We start from the raw sequence: 16,394 nt of genomic DNA, 5'->3' as shown, positions 1-16,394 counted from the left end.
GTGATAAAATAATCCTGTCTTTTGTAAATGCACCCTACAAAATTCATAATACACGCGTGCGAAAACAGTTTGTTAGTTTGTGCAGAAGCAAACCTTCTCTCTTTCCTCGGGTGATGGGTGTACATTACGAGAGCTCATGGCAAGATCATCGGCTTCTTGCACTATATCTGATTCTACTACCTCTATGGCAGGTCACAAACCTGAAAAGAACATGAGAATATCTTAGTAACTGGAGCACTGAAAATACTGTGAGCCAAGAGAACAAGCATCTGAAAAATGTAGCAAACAGACACATACATGATATCCATCAGACCATCAATTCAAGTGAAAGGATAGCAGTTTCTATGAGGTAATACTGTGTGGCAAATATTAAATCAATCCGGGTGGCGGTGAGATGTGGTAGAAGACAGGGTTCATTCAGGTTCAGCGGAGACAGAAAAAATACCTCAGCGATTTGGACCTGCCATGAGGATGTTGGGACTGTGAGCAGAAGCATAGAAGACGGTGCTCGAACTGCATCATACGTGTTCCTTCCTCTTCTCTTACTCCATCCCCACTTTTTCCATCCCTCTCTCTCAAACATAAATGTCCTCCCCTAAGCATTTATACAATTTAATTTAAGCATGAAAAACGAGGGGATACTGGATGCACAACCTCTGTACTATGTCGCGGCGCTGCGGAAATCGGCCTATCAGAGCGATGGCGGAAGAGGTAGTAAAACGAGCATGACAAAGGAATAAATAAATCCATCAGTCATAACATACGTGTTAATATATAACACTATACCTTGCCACCAATTGCCATGAGAACTCAAACAAGTTCAAAGATGGATGGATAAAGGTACCTCCACATCATCAATATTAGAAAAACTTTCTAGATCAGCATCAGCTTTACTGTTTTCACATAAGGATGACAAATAGCATTCAGAAGTTGATCAGGAGCAATCAACTTGACAACATGAACCCAAAAGCGTCCAGGTAGACTGAACTGAAATTACCATTGCTTGCTACAGGTAACTAATAAATATGGATGTATCTACAACTAAAATACATCTAGATCGGAATTACTTGTCACAAAAATGGATGTATCTACAACTAAAATACATCTAGATACATTCATTTCTTGGACGAGTAATTCCGAACGGAGGGAGTACATGACAATGCAAGTAGCATTGAGTATATCAATGTATTGTCTCTGCTTCTTTTGAGCAATCTGTAATGTGCAAATAAATGGAGTCAGAGTGCATAGGCTGGAGTTTTGCACGTCTGGAAAATGGGTATGAAAATATGAGAGTGCTAACTTCTTCATACTACCAAATACTTTGTACACAGGCGTTCGAACAAACATACTGAGTGCACCAGCAAAACAAAATACTCCCACAAAATCTTGCAAACATGGCAAGAGGTCGAGTGAAATGAAGCAAACAGATTGGATATCTGAGCTATAGCTGCAGGAGTTCAGCGCCGGACCCAAACTGTTAGCATCACTCGGATAATAGTTACGTACTATTTTTGATATGCTGAATACAAATAGAAGCACAGAGAGTCAGATATTGGCTGTGATAAAGATACAATTTTCAGATAACATCATACACTAAATAGATAGATAGTTACCTACATTTGATTTCTCTATATCTTGAAAGTCCCATGAGCTCTTTTCTCCTGTCAGAATACACAAGAGGCAAATAACAAGGCATGGCGTATTATCATCAGGTCAACAACAATAACCAAAGGACTAAAGCATTGTGCTGATCTGAGCAATAAATAGGAAAGAGGATGCATGATATCGTGATCTCAGCTGGGGAAAACAAATCCTTCTCTGCACTGGACATCCTCGATGCTGACAGAAAGCTTCAAAATCTTCAGCGTGAGATCCAAAGAAAATGACCCACATCTCCATCCCCACCTTGTTCCCATCCTGTGTGGGCTTCAGATCGACGCAGACGACATCGTCGGGTGGGGGTAGCACGATCATGTGCTGGGGCCTCCCGCGGCGGAGTAGGCGCCGACGACCGCATGGACGTCGACACGTCGTCTGGGTTGTGCTCGTCCTCCTGCGGCATCCTCAGGACGAGAGCTCGAGGCGCCGCCCGCCTTCTAGCTCTTGCCGTCATTGCCTTGGGAACGAGCAGCGCCGCACCTTCCTACCACCGTCACTACGCGTGAGCTCAGATCCGTAGGTGCAGCAGCGAGCGGAGGCGTCGGGTCCGAGCCAGTCAGAGAGCGTGCTGCTCGGGGAGAGTCACCGCGTTGCTTCACCATGGCACAGAGATGAGGGGAGGGGCGGGGCGGGGCGGGGAGGCGGCGGAGAAGAGGAGGTAGTGGCTGCGGTGAGGGAAGGGAAGAGGTGAGGTTTTCCTTCGTGAGGAAGGCAAATCCTCCTGGAGAATAGGAGGGAGTTATCTTGCCAGGACACACAAGATTATTTTCTCCAATCAAAATGAGGCGCTCCTGCCCAACCCGTTCGCTAGCTCAAGTTTTCTTTTGTCGTACCTGTGCCGGCGTGGACAACACCATCGATCGCTCCTTACGCGACGCATAATGGGTTTGATACTCCTTTGTTCGTCCAGCCAAAAGAAAACTAACTTCATTGGAACTCTCAGACCATGGAAATGCTAAACTCCTCAACCTTGACACAGGCCATCTGCTCGTCCTTGGTGAGTGTATGGTGGTTGGTGGGTTCATCCCATCGCAAGAATCTGCAGTGAAACTTTCTTCAAAAGAGATGAGTAAGGTAAAACGACTCGATGGAGAGGAGTGTAGTTTCATCATACAGGGTACCATGAGCAGAACCTGGCATGTTAGCCTCAACAGTCATCACGGTCACTTCGCACACGATGCAGCTTCCAATGGATCTGAAAAAACATTGTGTGTTAGAAAGCAAATGAAGCAGACAAAATCACTGAAATAACTTGCTGTGATGCTGCTTCCAACTCAGCAACCATAACTTATACTAGTAGAAAAAGAACTATGAGAAATCGCACAGATTTAACTATGGGAAGAACACGCTGACTGATTATGCTCTCAACAACAACAACAACAAAGAACTAATCAGACACACAAACAATCATAGGATCGACATGTCGCTTGATTTACCATGACACAAGTCTGGGATAGAACAGTCATTCATCTTAACGTCACCAGTTACGGCATAGAGATCCAGTACGGACTACCCAACAAAATACATGATCTCGAGGGATAACAAGCATGCTTGCATGTATAACGAAGGAAACCAAACAAGCGCTAGCAGAATGCTCATAGGGTAAAACTAGTGCAGAGAGTAAATTGAGTAGCCAACACATGTCTGCAACTCAAAGGAAGCTTTATGTCTAATGGATCTAGTGTCTACTCCATCATGAACATGTTAATAGCCCTCAGAAGGTCGATGGATCCACCTTTTCAGCTCCAACAACGATGCATTTCACAAGATGATTACCGTTCAGCATTCCCTTTGCGACATTCCGCTTGGGACAGATACTGATGATACATAGCGGCACGCATGGTACTGCCAAATCGTGCTGCATAGTCAACCGAGTAGAGCTCATTTGCTGTGCGACCAAGCGTCTCCTAGCCACCTTGTTGCAACGTGGCAGCATGAGCCGTACCCGTGTTATCCTGGATCTTAGAGAGGATGATGTACCTGTAATTGCAGCTTCCAAGTCAGAGTAGTAAATCTAAAGAAGCACAGAAATGTAAGCCGTTCTGACAGACACTTGTAAGATACGACCCTGCAAATGCAAAGTAACCACAGTACAGAAACATGTTTAAGCAACAAGACCAAATTTCCCAGCTTTCGGCAGTATAAATTTTTTGGAGTGAGATATTTCAAGCTTAACTCTCTAAAAAAATGGTATGATACATGCATACAGAATTACATCAGGCTCAAAGGAAGCACAGGACCTTTACATTCTGTCTACGAGGAACAGAGGAAAAGAACACGGTAAAGATTTGAGGGCCAGATTGCTATCGCTGCTCAATTGGTTGAACGGATCAAGCATGATTACCTGATTTTCCTATAGGCAACAACCTTGGACAAAATCCTTATGACCTTCAGGGCATGATGAAACATAGTCAATGGATTCACCTTTTCAGCCTTAACATCTTTTCATGACAAAAGATAGTGCCATCCCAGCTTCACCTTCGACCTGAGCACGCATATTCATTTAAAATCAATTTGATGCACAACATCTCTGAATTGGACATAGTCTTGCTCTCTGCATTTCATCAGGTAGAGCTCCTCTGCGGCCAACCATGCCGTTGCCAGCACTCTAGATCTCAAGAGCACAGTCAGTGCCCGTAGGATCCTCCTGGACGCAGTAGTCCAATTTTCAGATAGAAGCCTTGACAATGATGAAGTCCGGCATCCCCAAGGACCCAAAAATTTACCAATATTTGACGATATCATATATCTGAAGCAGTGAAGCAAAGACACTCAGAATCCTCACAAGGGGCACAAGTTTTCCAGTAACTGAATGTGAATTGTACAATATAGAAAAAGTATTATGCAGATGCAATTATGCTTAGCAAGTGGCAAAGAAACGACTAGAATGTATGCAAGCAGCCTCAAAACAGCAAGTGAGAAATGGAACACAAGCCTTATGGAAGCTTTCATGTTACTAGAAATAGATCTTCCTTCACTAACTGCAGAAACTATAATACTGAGATTGTGATAAGCCTGAGAAATAAAAATATAGGAAATTTCAGATACTGCTCACAATAACTAACCGAAAAAAATAGTTTTCCAAATATCACTCTCAAATCTCTAAATTCATGCTCTAGACAACAAAATAAATGATGTTTTACTTAACTGTAGGATTAGGCTAGCTCAAAAGCAGTAACATACAAGGTCAAGATTTTTTTTACAGGTTTGTGAAGTAGAAAGGCTAAAAGATAAATGACGAAAGAATTTAGAAATCAATAGTTTTTCATCTGAGAAACCAAAGATAGAATTAATTTCAAAGCACAAGTATTTGAACTTTTGAAGCCACTAAGTGCAAGGTGATCGTTGATTTAACATGTTACCTTTTGGAGGGTAGCTACTCAAGTACTCATTTCTCTGCTCTGGAGCATGAAATTTGGTTTTTAGACACTGTTATGTCTGATGATTCATGGTTTTCTGTTAGCTCTGCAACCGCATGTCTACTCTCTTTTGGAGTTTCGCGACTCCTGCAGTCCTGCTAAACACATGTGTTGTAATCTCTTTCAGGAACAGGCGGCTTACTGAGTAGAGTACCATGGGAACTTTTCCATTTGACATCATAGAAAATGGGGCACTTCTCCTGATTCAAAACAAATTGGGAGAAATGGTTTTTGAAAACAGTCTGAGATGGTGTGAGTAAGAAATATCTCAGTGCCGGTAATACATATTGCTATACCAATGTCAGCAAATTTTTGAGCAGGGACAACATTTACACCATCTCCAGTCATAGCAACAACTTCAGCATCTTCTTTCAGCAGTCTCCCAATCTCTTCCTTGGGCCTAGGCTCTGACATAGAGAACAGAAGGCCACTGTTCCTTCATACCAGTGCCTTCTTGTCCGCAAGTGCCACAAACTTGTTCCCTGTAATGCACATTATGCTAACATCATCATCAGGTGAAAATGCACCAATCTCATGGCATATTGCCTGAGAGGTTCCTTTCTCATATCCTGTTATCAGCATAACATGGATGCCCAGAGCTCTATAGTCCTTGGTAGCCAATCCAACAAAAGATTTTCACTATCATATGCGCCGACATATCTCTATCTTTTTAAGAAGCACGCCAACCTATCTATACCTTTTTTAATCCTCATCCGAAGCCATTAGCTTTTAACAATCCAATCAGTTTAGTTAGACTACTTGGTCTACCTTTCCCGAACATACGATACCAAAAAACACAGAGATAATTAATCGTTTTATGTTTTCTACTGCCATTGTTGTTATTGCAAGTTTTCAGCGCATCACGAACTTAACAAAAAGTGACAGAATTTAGGACTGGCTTTCTATTTCCCAACAGAAAATGCATTTGTTGTACAAGCATAAGGACCCATGGCAAGCAACAATCCAAGTTTAACTTCTAGGAGTTAAGTTCAGAGATCATGTATCAAACTATTCAACTGTGGCTGCTTCTTCGAGAAACTGATACTTCATAGGGAGCAATTTTATGTGTTCTCTATATTTCCCTTTCCCTGGCAAGAGGGAGATCAGCAGCGAAACAGTTTTAGCTTCAAGTGAGTAGCTCTTTGCATCAACTTTCGACATATAATTTCCAGCCTTGACTATCTCTCCTCTTTCCAGTAACCTTCTGATAATATGATTTAACATACAAGAGTTGGCAGTACACCCGCTCTTCTCCATTGATAAAAAGAGAGTGTCAGCTTCTTCCACTGAACCTTCTTTTATAAGATTTGTCATCATTATGGTGTAGGTAACAGCATTAGGAACCAAGCCATTGGCTGGTATAGCAGCAAACAAATCCTTAGCTTCTTGGTTTCGCCGAACCCTGAAGAATGCACCAATCAAGATATTGACAATTGCAATATTGAATTTGACATTCATTGTACTTAATTTCTTGGACAGCATGATTGCTTCACCGGTGCAATTATTTCTACAAAGTCCACCAAGAACTATAGAGTATGTATCAATGCACACACTTACTCCAGATTCAACCATCTCATTAAACTTCACCTTTGCAGCAACAGTTCGTCCAGCCAGAAATAATCCATCCAGTATGACGTTATAATTAAAAGTTGTAGGTTTAAGTCCCTTGCGCAGCATCTCTTTGAATAGAATAAGCCCGTCATCAATCCTTCTATTTTTGCAATAGCCATTAATAAGTATACCATACGTATTGTTACAAGGTTCTAAACCATATGACACCATATCATCAAACATTTTTGTTGCATCCTCCATCTCGCGGACTAGGCAGTATCCACCGATTAGTAAATTAAAGATGGGAACATCAGGCCTCATACCTATGTGCAGCATCAAGTCGAGGATATCCCGTGCTTCTATTACCCTTCCTTCCATGCATAGGTTCTGCATTATTGAATGGAAGAACTTAATATGAGGAGGACGCATAGCTTTGTTCCTCATTTCAGTAACCAATTCCTTTGCTTTCACTAAATCCCCATGTGTACAAAAACCCCGGATTAGGGAATGATAAACAATTGCATTCGGTCGTACTCCCATATCAACCATCTAGTTAAATCTGGACTCACTCCTTGTTTCTGCATTTCATTGAAGATAAGCATAGCCTTATCAAGCTTCCCAGATTTAGCATATGCATTAATCAGTATATTGAAGATATGACAGTTAGGTAGAATACAGTCTGTTGCCATTGAATTGAAGAGATTAATCATGTCAACCAAGCATCCTTCAGTGGCATACCCATGAAGGAGAATAGCATATGAAACGGTGTCACGTTTCAGGCCCTTGGTGGCCATTGAATCAAAAATTTCTGCAGCTTCTTTGCTTTTTCCATTCTTGCAAAGGAAGGCCATGAGTGAGGTGCAGGTAACGACATCTGGTGTAAACCTCCGACTCATCTCTTTGAATACCCTAACCGCCTCCTTCAAATTACCCAAAGAGGAATATCCATGGATGAGGCTATTATATGTGACATTATTAGGTCTGACACCATCATTTACCATTTGACTAAGGACCGTCTCTGCTTTGTCCATGGCCCTGGCCTTGCACAGTGCATCAATAACCGAGTTATATGTCACCACATTAGGCATAACGCCCTTATGTGCCATTCCATGGAACATATCGCATGCCTTGCCTACTTGGCCTTCCCTAAAGAAGCCATGGATGACGGTGTTGTACGCCACCACATTGGGAGTGCAGCCCAGGTCAGGCATCCTGTGAAGAAGCACGTTCACGGCCTCATCTGCCTGCTTTGCATGGCAAAGGCCCTTGAGGAGGGTGTTGAAGACGACTTGGTCTGCCTCCAGGCCCGTCCTGAGGAAACGGCCGAAGAACGCTAGTGCCAGATCCGGGCGGTGTGCACGGCAGCAGCAGTCCATAAGGACGCCATAGGTGAAGACATTTGGCTGCGCCACCCGTCGGCGGGCGCCTTTGGATATGAGGCTGAAGAGGGCGACCGTGAGGGCCGGCGCGCGGGCGAGGGCGGCGAGAAAGTTGTTGAGGGGGCGCTCCTGGACAGGATTGGCCTGCCGCAGCAATTCGTCGAACAGGTGGTGTGCGTCCGCCGGGGTGAGGCTGCCAGAGCGCGCACGCTCCGTGGCGGCGGCGAAGGCGGCGTGGGGATCCCAGCCCTGGCTGTGTGAGGGTTGAGAGGCGGAGGAGGAGTGGCGGGCGTGCAGGCGGAGGGGGAGGCGGAGGCGGAGTGACGACATTGACGTGGTGGAGGAGAAGCGAGGCATGGGCCTTGGTGTGTAGGTAGGTCCGGAGCAAGACAAGTTGTACCTAGGTGGCAACTTTCAGTTATCTAGTACCAGTACACTAGTAGTACTCATTTTTTGCATGTAAATTTAAATTATGGTCTCATATGGATATATTCAAATCACATAATTTATCAGAGTATAATTTTATTTTGAACAAAAATATAAATTTGGTTGCAGGCAGTAGAAATGTATTCTACTAGGAAATCATAAAATTATAGTCCCTCCGTTCCAAATTATAGTGCATCCTCGGTTTCCACGCTTCAATTTTAACCATAAATTTAAACAACGAGACCAACTGCAGTGGGAGCAAAGATTATATAATTGAAAACTTCTTTTGAATACGAATTCACTGGTATAATTTCCGTTCGTGCTGTAGTTGGTCTCGTTGGTTAGATTTATGGTCAAAGTTGAACCCCGGAAAGCGCGTTCGCGCTATATTTTGGAATGGATGGAGTAGTATTTTTAAGTATTCCCATAGAAAGAAGATATCTTTTAAGCATTTAGTTTTTTTTGGCATCATTTTTTTGAAACAAGACAAAAGATTTCTCATTTTCATTGATTAAGAAGAAAATAGTTGCCCAGTTAATTAACGGAAAACCGGGCGAAAACCGCTACAACATGCACATTGAATAAGGCACTCCGGCCGACCTAGCACTGACAAGACCACACACACCGCCGACGAGAGGACACCGTCGAGGCTACAAGCAATGTCATCGTCGTAGCCTCTCCACGAGTAGGCGACTCCGATTTCCTCGCTGACGACCCATCAATGACCCTCCGAACGAACGACACCTGAGGACCTCGACAGCCAAGCCAAACGATCGGCCGCAGGCGTCGAGGACCGACAGCTCCGATTTTGTTGATGAGCTTCACAGGAGAAAGTTGCAAGCCTCGCACCGACCTAGTCCAGTGCAACCTGCGGAGAGCACCGTCTGCCGAAACCACCCTCATGGAGTCATCATTGCCGCAGGTCCCACGCCGCATGCAGCTTCAACTTCTCTATCACAGTGAGAAACAAGCATAGACTCACCCAAAGACGAATCGAACCGCCGACATCAGAAGGACATGCCACGACCCAGCTCCGCACATCACCATCTTCGTCGTTGCACGAGTCACAACGCCAACCACTCGCATCACCGGCTGAGCACCAGCCAACCGTGACACCGTGCACGGCCAACCCAAAGGTAGCACGAGAAAGGATCGTCGATCTCCAAAGCAACGGCCCAAAGGGGAAAAACGCCGTACGGACGACGTCGTTGCCCGACCCAGATGGGTCTAGGCTTTTTCCCGAAGAACCAAATCCGAGATTGTAGTAGGTTGAAGGAGTCCACTGTTGGGGAACGTAGTAATTTCAAAAAATTTCCTACGCACACGCAAGATCATGGTGATGGCATAGCAACGAGAGGGGAGAGTGTTGTCCACGTACCCTCGTAGACCGTAAGCGGAAGCGTTATGATAACGCGGTTGATGTAGTCATACGTCTTCACGATCCGACCGATCCAAGTACCGAACGTACGGCACCTCCGAGTTCAGCACACGTTCAGCTCGATGACGATCCCCGGGCTCCGATCCAGCAAAGCTTCGGGGATGAGTTCCGTCAGCACGACGGCGTGGTGACGATGATGATGTTCTACCGGCGCAGGGCTTCGCCTAAACTCCGTGACGATATGACCGAGGTGGAATATGGTGGAGGGGGGCACCGCACACGGCTAAGGAACGATCCGTAGATCAACTTGTGTGTTCTAGGGTGCCCCCTGCCCCCGTATATAAAGGAGCAAGGGAGGGGGTGGCCGGCCTAGGAGGAGGCGCACCAAGGAGGAGTCCTACTCCCACCGGGAGTAGGCTCCCCCCCCCCCTTCCAAGTAGTAGGAGTAGGAGTCAAGGAAAGAGGGAAGAGAAGAGAAGGAAGGAGGGGGCGCAGCCCCTCCCCCTAGTCCAATTCGGACTAGGCCTTGGGGGGCGCCCAACCTCTCCTCTCTCTTTCCCCTAAAGCCCAATAAGGCCCATATACTCCCCGACGAATTCCCGTAACTCTCCGGTACTCCGAAAAATATCCGAATCACTCGGAACCTTTCCAAACTCCGAATATAGTCGTCCAATATATCGATCTTTACGTCTCGACCATTTCGAGACTCCTCGTCATGTCCCCGATCTCATCCGGGACTCCGAACTCCTTCGATACATCAAAACTCATAAACTCATAATATAACTGTCATCGAAACCTTAAGCATGCAGACCCTACGGGTTCGAGAACAATGTAGACATGACCTAGAACTATTCTCGGTCAATAACCAATAGCGGAACCTGGATGCCCATATTGGTTCCTACATATTCTACGAAGATCTTTATCGGTCAAACCGCATAACAACATACGTTGTTCCCTTTGTCATCGGTATGTTACTTGCCCGAGATTTGATCGTCGGTATGCAATACCTAGTTCAATCTCGTTACCGGCAAGTCTCTTTACTCGTTACGTAATGCATCATCCCGTAACCAACTCATTTATCACACTGCTTGCAAGGCTTGTAGTGATGTGCATTACCGAGAGGGCCCAGAGATACCTCTCCGACAATCGGAGTGACAAAACCTAATCTCGAAATACGCCAACTCAACATGTACCTTCGGAGACACCTGTAGTACTCCTTTATAATCACCCCGTCACGTTGTGACGTTTGGTAGCACCCAAAGTGTTCCTCCGATAAACGGGAGTTGCATAATCTCATAGTTACAGGAACATGTATAAGTCATGAAGAAAGCAATAGCAACATACTAAACGATCAAGTGCTAGGCTAACAGAATGGGTCATGTCAATCACATCATTCTCCTAATGATGTGATCCCGTTAATCAAATGACAACTCTTTTATCCATGGCTAGGAAACTTAACCATCTTTGATTCACGAGCTAGTCAAGTAGAGGCATACTAGTGATACTATGTTTGTCTATGTATTCACACATGTATTATGTTTCCGGTTAATACAATTCTAGCATGAATAATAAACATTTATCATGAAATAAGGAAATAAATAATAACTTTATTATTGCCTCTAGGGCATATTTCCTTCAGTCTCCCACTTGCACTAGAGTCAATAATCTAGTTCACATTGTCATGTGATTTAACACCAATATTCATATCTGTATATGATTAACACCCATTGTTCACATCGTCATGTGACCAACACCCAAATGGTTTACTAGAGTCAATAATCTAGTTCACATCGCTATGTGATTAACACCCAAAGAGTACTAAGGTGTGATCATGTTTTGCTCGTGAGAGAAGATTAGTCAATGGGTCTGTCACATTCAGAGCCGTATGTATTTTGCAATTATTCTATGTTTACAATGTTCTGCACGGAGCTACTCTAGCTAATTGCTCCCACTTTCAATATGTATCCAGATTGAGACTTAGAGTCATCTGGATCGGTGTAAAAGATTGCACCAATGTAACTCTTTATGATGGGCTCTTTTATCACCTCCATAATCGAGAAATATTTCCTTAGTCCTTACTAAGGATATTCTTGACCAATGTCCAGTGATCTACTCCTAGATCACTATTGTATTTCCTTACCAAATACAGAACAAGGTATACAATAGGTCTGGTACATAGCATAGCATACTTTATAGAACCTATGACTGAGGCATAGGGAATGACTTTCATTTTCTTTTCTATTTTCTGCTGTGGTCGGGATTTGAGTCTTACTCAATTTCATACCTTTGCAACACAGGCAAGAACTCTTTCTTTGACTGTTCCATTTTGAACTACTTCAAAATCTTGTCAAGGTATGTACTCATTAAAAAACTTATCAAGTGTCTTGATCTATCTCAATAGATCTTGATGCTCAATATGTAAGTAGCTTTGTCGAGGTCTTTCTTTGAAAAAACTCCTTTCAAACACTCCTTTATGCTTTGCAGAATAATTCTATATTATTTCCGATCAACAATATGTCATTCACATATACTTATCAGAAATGTTGTAGTGCTCCCACTCACTTTCTTGTAAATACAGGCTTCACCGTAACTCTGTATAAAACTATATGCTTTGATCAACTTATCAAATAGTATATTCCGACTCGGAGATGCTTGCACCAGTCCATAGATGGATCGCTGGAGCTTGCACATTTTGTTAGCATCTTTAGGATTGACAAAACCTTATGGTTGTATCATATACAACTCTTCTTTAATAAATCCATTAAGGAATGCAGTTTTGACATCCATTTGCCAAATTTCATAAAATGTGGCAATTGCTAACATGATTCGGACAGACTTTTAAGCATCGATACGAGTGAGAAAATCTCATTGTATTCAACATCTTGAACTTTGTCAAAAACCTTTTTCGACAAGTCTAGCTTTGTAGATAGTAACACTACTATCAACGTCCGTCTTCCTCTTGAAGATCCATTTATTTTCTATGGCTTGCCGATCATCGGGCAAGTCCACTAAAGTCCACACTTTGTTCTCATACATGGATCCCATCTCAGATTTCATGGCCTCTAGCCATTTTGCGGAATCTGGGCTCATCATCGCTTCCTCATAGTTCGTAGGTTCGTCATGGTCAAGTAACATGACCTCTAGAATAGGATTACCGTACCACTCTGGTGCGGATCTTACTCTGGAAGACCTACGAGGTTTGGTAGCAACTTGATCAGAAGTTTAATGATCATCATCATTAGCTTCCTCACTAATTGGTGTAGGAATCACTGGAACTGATTTCAGTGATGAACTATTTTCCAATTCGGGAGAAGGTAAAGTTACCTCATCAAGTTCTATTTTCCTTCCACTCACTTCTTTCGAGAGAAACTCCTTCTCTAGAAAGGATCCGAATTTAGCAACAAAATCTTGCCCTCAGATCTATGATAGAAGGTGTACCCAACAGTCTCTTTTGGGTATCCTATGAAGACGCACTTCTCCGATTTGGGTTCGAGCTTATCAGGTTGAAAACCTTTTTCATATAAGCATTGCAACTCCAAACTTTAAGAAATGACAGCTTAGGTTTACTGCTAAACCATAGTTCATACGGTGTCGTCTCAACGGATTTAGATGGTGCCCTTTTAACGTGAATGCAGCTGTCTCTAATGCATAACTCCAAAACGATAATGGTAAATCAATAAGAGACATCATAGATCGCACCATATCCAATAAAGTGCGGTTACGACGTTCGGACACACCATAACGTTGTGGTGTTTCAGGTGGTGTGAGCTGTTAAACTATTCCATATTGTTTTGATTGAAGACCAAACTCGTAACTCAAATATTCGTCTCCGTGATCAGATCGCAGAAACTTTATTTTCTTGTTACGATGATTTTTCCACTTCACTCTGAAATTCTTTGAACCTTTCAATTATTTCAGACTTATGTTTCATCAAGTAGATATATCCATATCTGCTCAAATCATCTTGCGAAGGTCAGAAAATAACGATACTTGCCACGAGCATCAACACTCATTGGATCACAAACATCGGTATGTATTATTTCCAACAAGTCAGTAGCTCGTTCCATTGTTCCGAAGAACGGAGTTTTAGTCATCTTGCCCAAAAGGCATGGTTCGCAAGCATCAAATGATTCATAACTAAGTGATTCCGAAAATCCATCTTTATGGAGTTTCTTCATGCGCTTTACACCGATATGACCCAAACGGCAGTGCCACAAATAAGTTGCACTATCATTATTAACTTTGCATCTTTTGACATCAATATTATGAATATGTGTATCACTACGATCGAGATCCAACAAACTATTTTCATTGGGTGTATGACCATTGAAGGTTTTATTCATGTAAACAGAACAACAATTATTCTCTGATTTTAAATAAATAACCATATTCCAATAAACATGATCAAATCATATTCATGCTCAACGCAAACGCCAAATAACATTTATTTAGGTTTAACACTAATCCCAAAAGTATAGGGAGTGTGCGATGATGATCATATTAATCTTGGAACTACTTCCAACACTCATCGTCACTTCCCCTTCAACTAGTCTCTGTTTATTCTGTAACTCCTATTTCGAGTTACTAATCTTAGAAACCGAACAAGTATCAAATACTCAGGAGCTACTATAAACACTAGTAAGGCACACATCAATAACCTGTATATCAAATATACCCTTGTTCACTTTGCCATCCTTCTTATCCACCAAATATTCAGGGCATTTCCGCTTCCAGTGACCATTTCCTTTACAGTGTAAGCACTCAGTTTCAGGCTTTGGTTCAGCTTTGGGCTTCTTCGTGGGAGTGACAATTTGCTTGTCATTCTTCTTAAAGTTCCCTTTCTTTCCCTTTGCCCTTCTCTTGAAACTTGTGGTCTTGTCAATTATCAACACTTGATGCTTTTTCTTGATTTCTACCTTCGTCGATTTCAACATCACGAAGAGCTCGGGAATCGTTTTCGTCATCCCTTGCATACTATAGTTCATCACGAAGTTTTAGTAACTTAGTTATGGTGACTAGAGAATTCTGTCAATCACTATCTTATCTGGAAGATTAACTCCCACTTGATTCAAGCGATTGAAGTACCCAGACAATCTGAGCACATACTCACTAGTTGAGCGATTCTCCTCCATCTTTTAGCTATAGAACTTGTTGGAGACTTCATATCTCTCAACTCGGGTATTTGCTTGAAATATTAACTTCAATTCCTGAAACATCTCATATGATCCATGACGTTCAAAACGTCTTTGAAGTCCCGATTCTAAGCCGTTAAGCATGATGCACTAAACTATCAAGTAGTCATCATATTGAGCTAGCCAAACGTTCATAACGTCTGCATCTGCTCCTGCAATAGGTTTGTCACCTAGCGGTGCATCAAGGACATAATTCTTCTGTGCAGCAATGAGGATAAACCTCAAATCATGGATCCAATCCGCATCATTGCTACTAACATTTTTCAACATAATTTTCTCTAGGAACATATCAAAATAAACATATGAAAGCAACAACGCAAGCTATTGATCTACAACATAATTTGCAAAATACTACCAGGACTAAGTTCATGATAAATTTAAGTTCAATTAATCATATTACTTAAGAACTCCCACTTAGATAGATATCTCTCTAATCCTCTAAGTGATTACGTGATCCATATCAACTACACCATGTCCGATCGTCACGTGAGATGGAGTAGTTTCAACGGTGAACATCACTATGTTGATCATATCTACTATATGATTGACGTTCGACCTTTCGGTCTCTGTGTTCCGAGGCCATATCTGTATATGCTAGTCTCATCAAGTTTAACCTGAGTATTCCGCGTGTGCACTGTTTTGCACCCGTTGTATTTGAACGTAGAGCCTATCACACCCGATCATCACGTGGTGTCTCAGCACGAAGAACTTTCGCAACGGTGCATACTCAGGGAGAACACTTCTTGATAATTAGTGAGAGATCATCTTAAAATGCTACCGTCAATCAAAGCAAGATAAGATGCATAAAGGATAAACATCAGATGCAATCAATATAAGTGATATGATATAGCCATCATCATCTTGTGCTTGTGATCTCCATCTCCGAAGCACCGTCGTGATCACCATTGTCACCGGCGCGACACCTTGATCTCCATTGTAGCATCATTGTCGTTTACACCATCTATTGCTTCTACGACTATCGCTACCGCTTAGTGATAAAGTAAAGCAATTAAGGGCGTTTGCATTTCATACAATAAAGCGACAACCATATGGCTCCTGCCAGTTGCCGATAACTTCGGTTACAAAACATGATCATCTCATACAATATAGCATCACGTCTTGACCATATCACATCATAACATGCCCTGCAAAAACAAGTTAGACGTCCTCTACTTTGTTGTTGCAAGTTTTACGTGGCTGCTACGCGCTTAGCAAGAACCGTTCTTACCTACGCATCAAAACCACAACGATAGTTCGTCAAGTTAGTGCTGTTTTAACCTTCGCAAGGATCGGGCGTAGCCACACTTGATTCAGCTAAAGTGAGAGAGACAGACACCCGCCAGCCACCTTTAAGCACGAGTGCTCGTAACGGTGAAACCAGTCTCGCGTA

At 42.8% G+C, this 16,394-nt stretch overlaps 1 pseudogene; it reads right to left on the bottom strand.

Moving 5' to 3' along the window:
- Positions 1 to 6,057: 6,057 nt before the first annotated feature.
- LOC119342667 lies at positions 6,058 to 8,338 on the bottom strand (annotated as a pseudogene).
- Positions 8,339 to 16,394: the final 8,056 nt, after the last annotated feature.

The sequence above is a fragment of the Triticum dicoccoides genome, unplaced genomic scaffold (assembly GCF_002162155.2).
Source record: "Triticum dicoccoides isolate Atlit2015 ecotype Zavitan unplaced genomic scaffold, WEW_v2.0 scaffold1005, whole genome shotgun sequence".
Classification (NCBI taxonomy): Eukaryota; Viridiplantae; Streptophyta; class Magnoliopsida; order Poales; family Poaceae; genus Triticum; species Triticum dicoccoides.
This window is presented reverse-complemented; position numbering and strand designations above follow the sequence as displayed.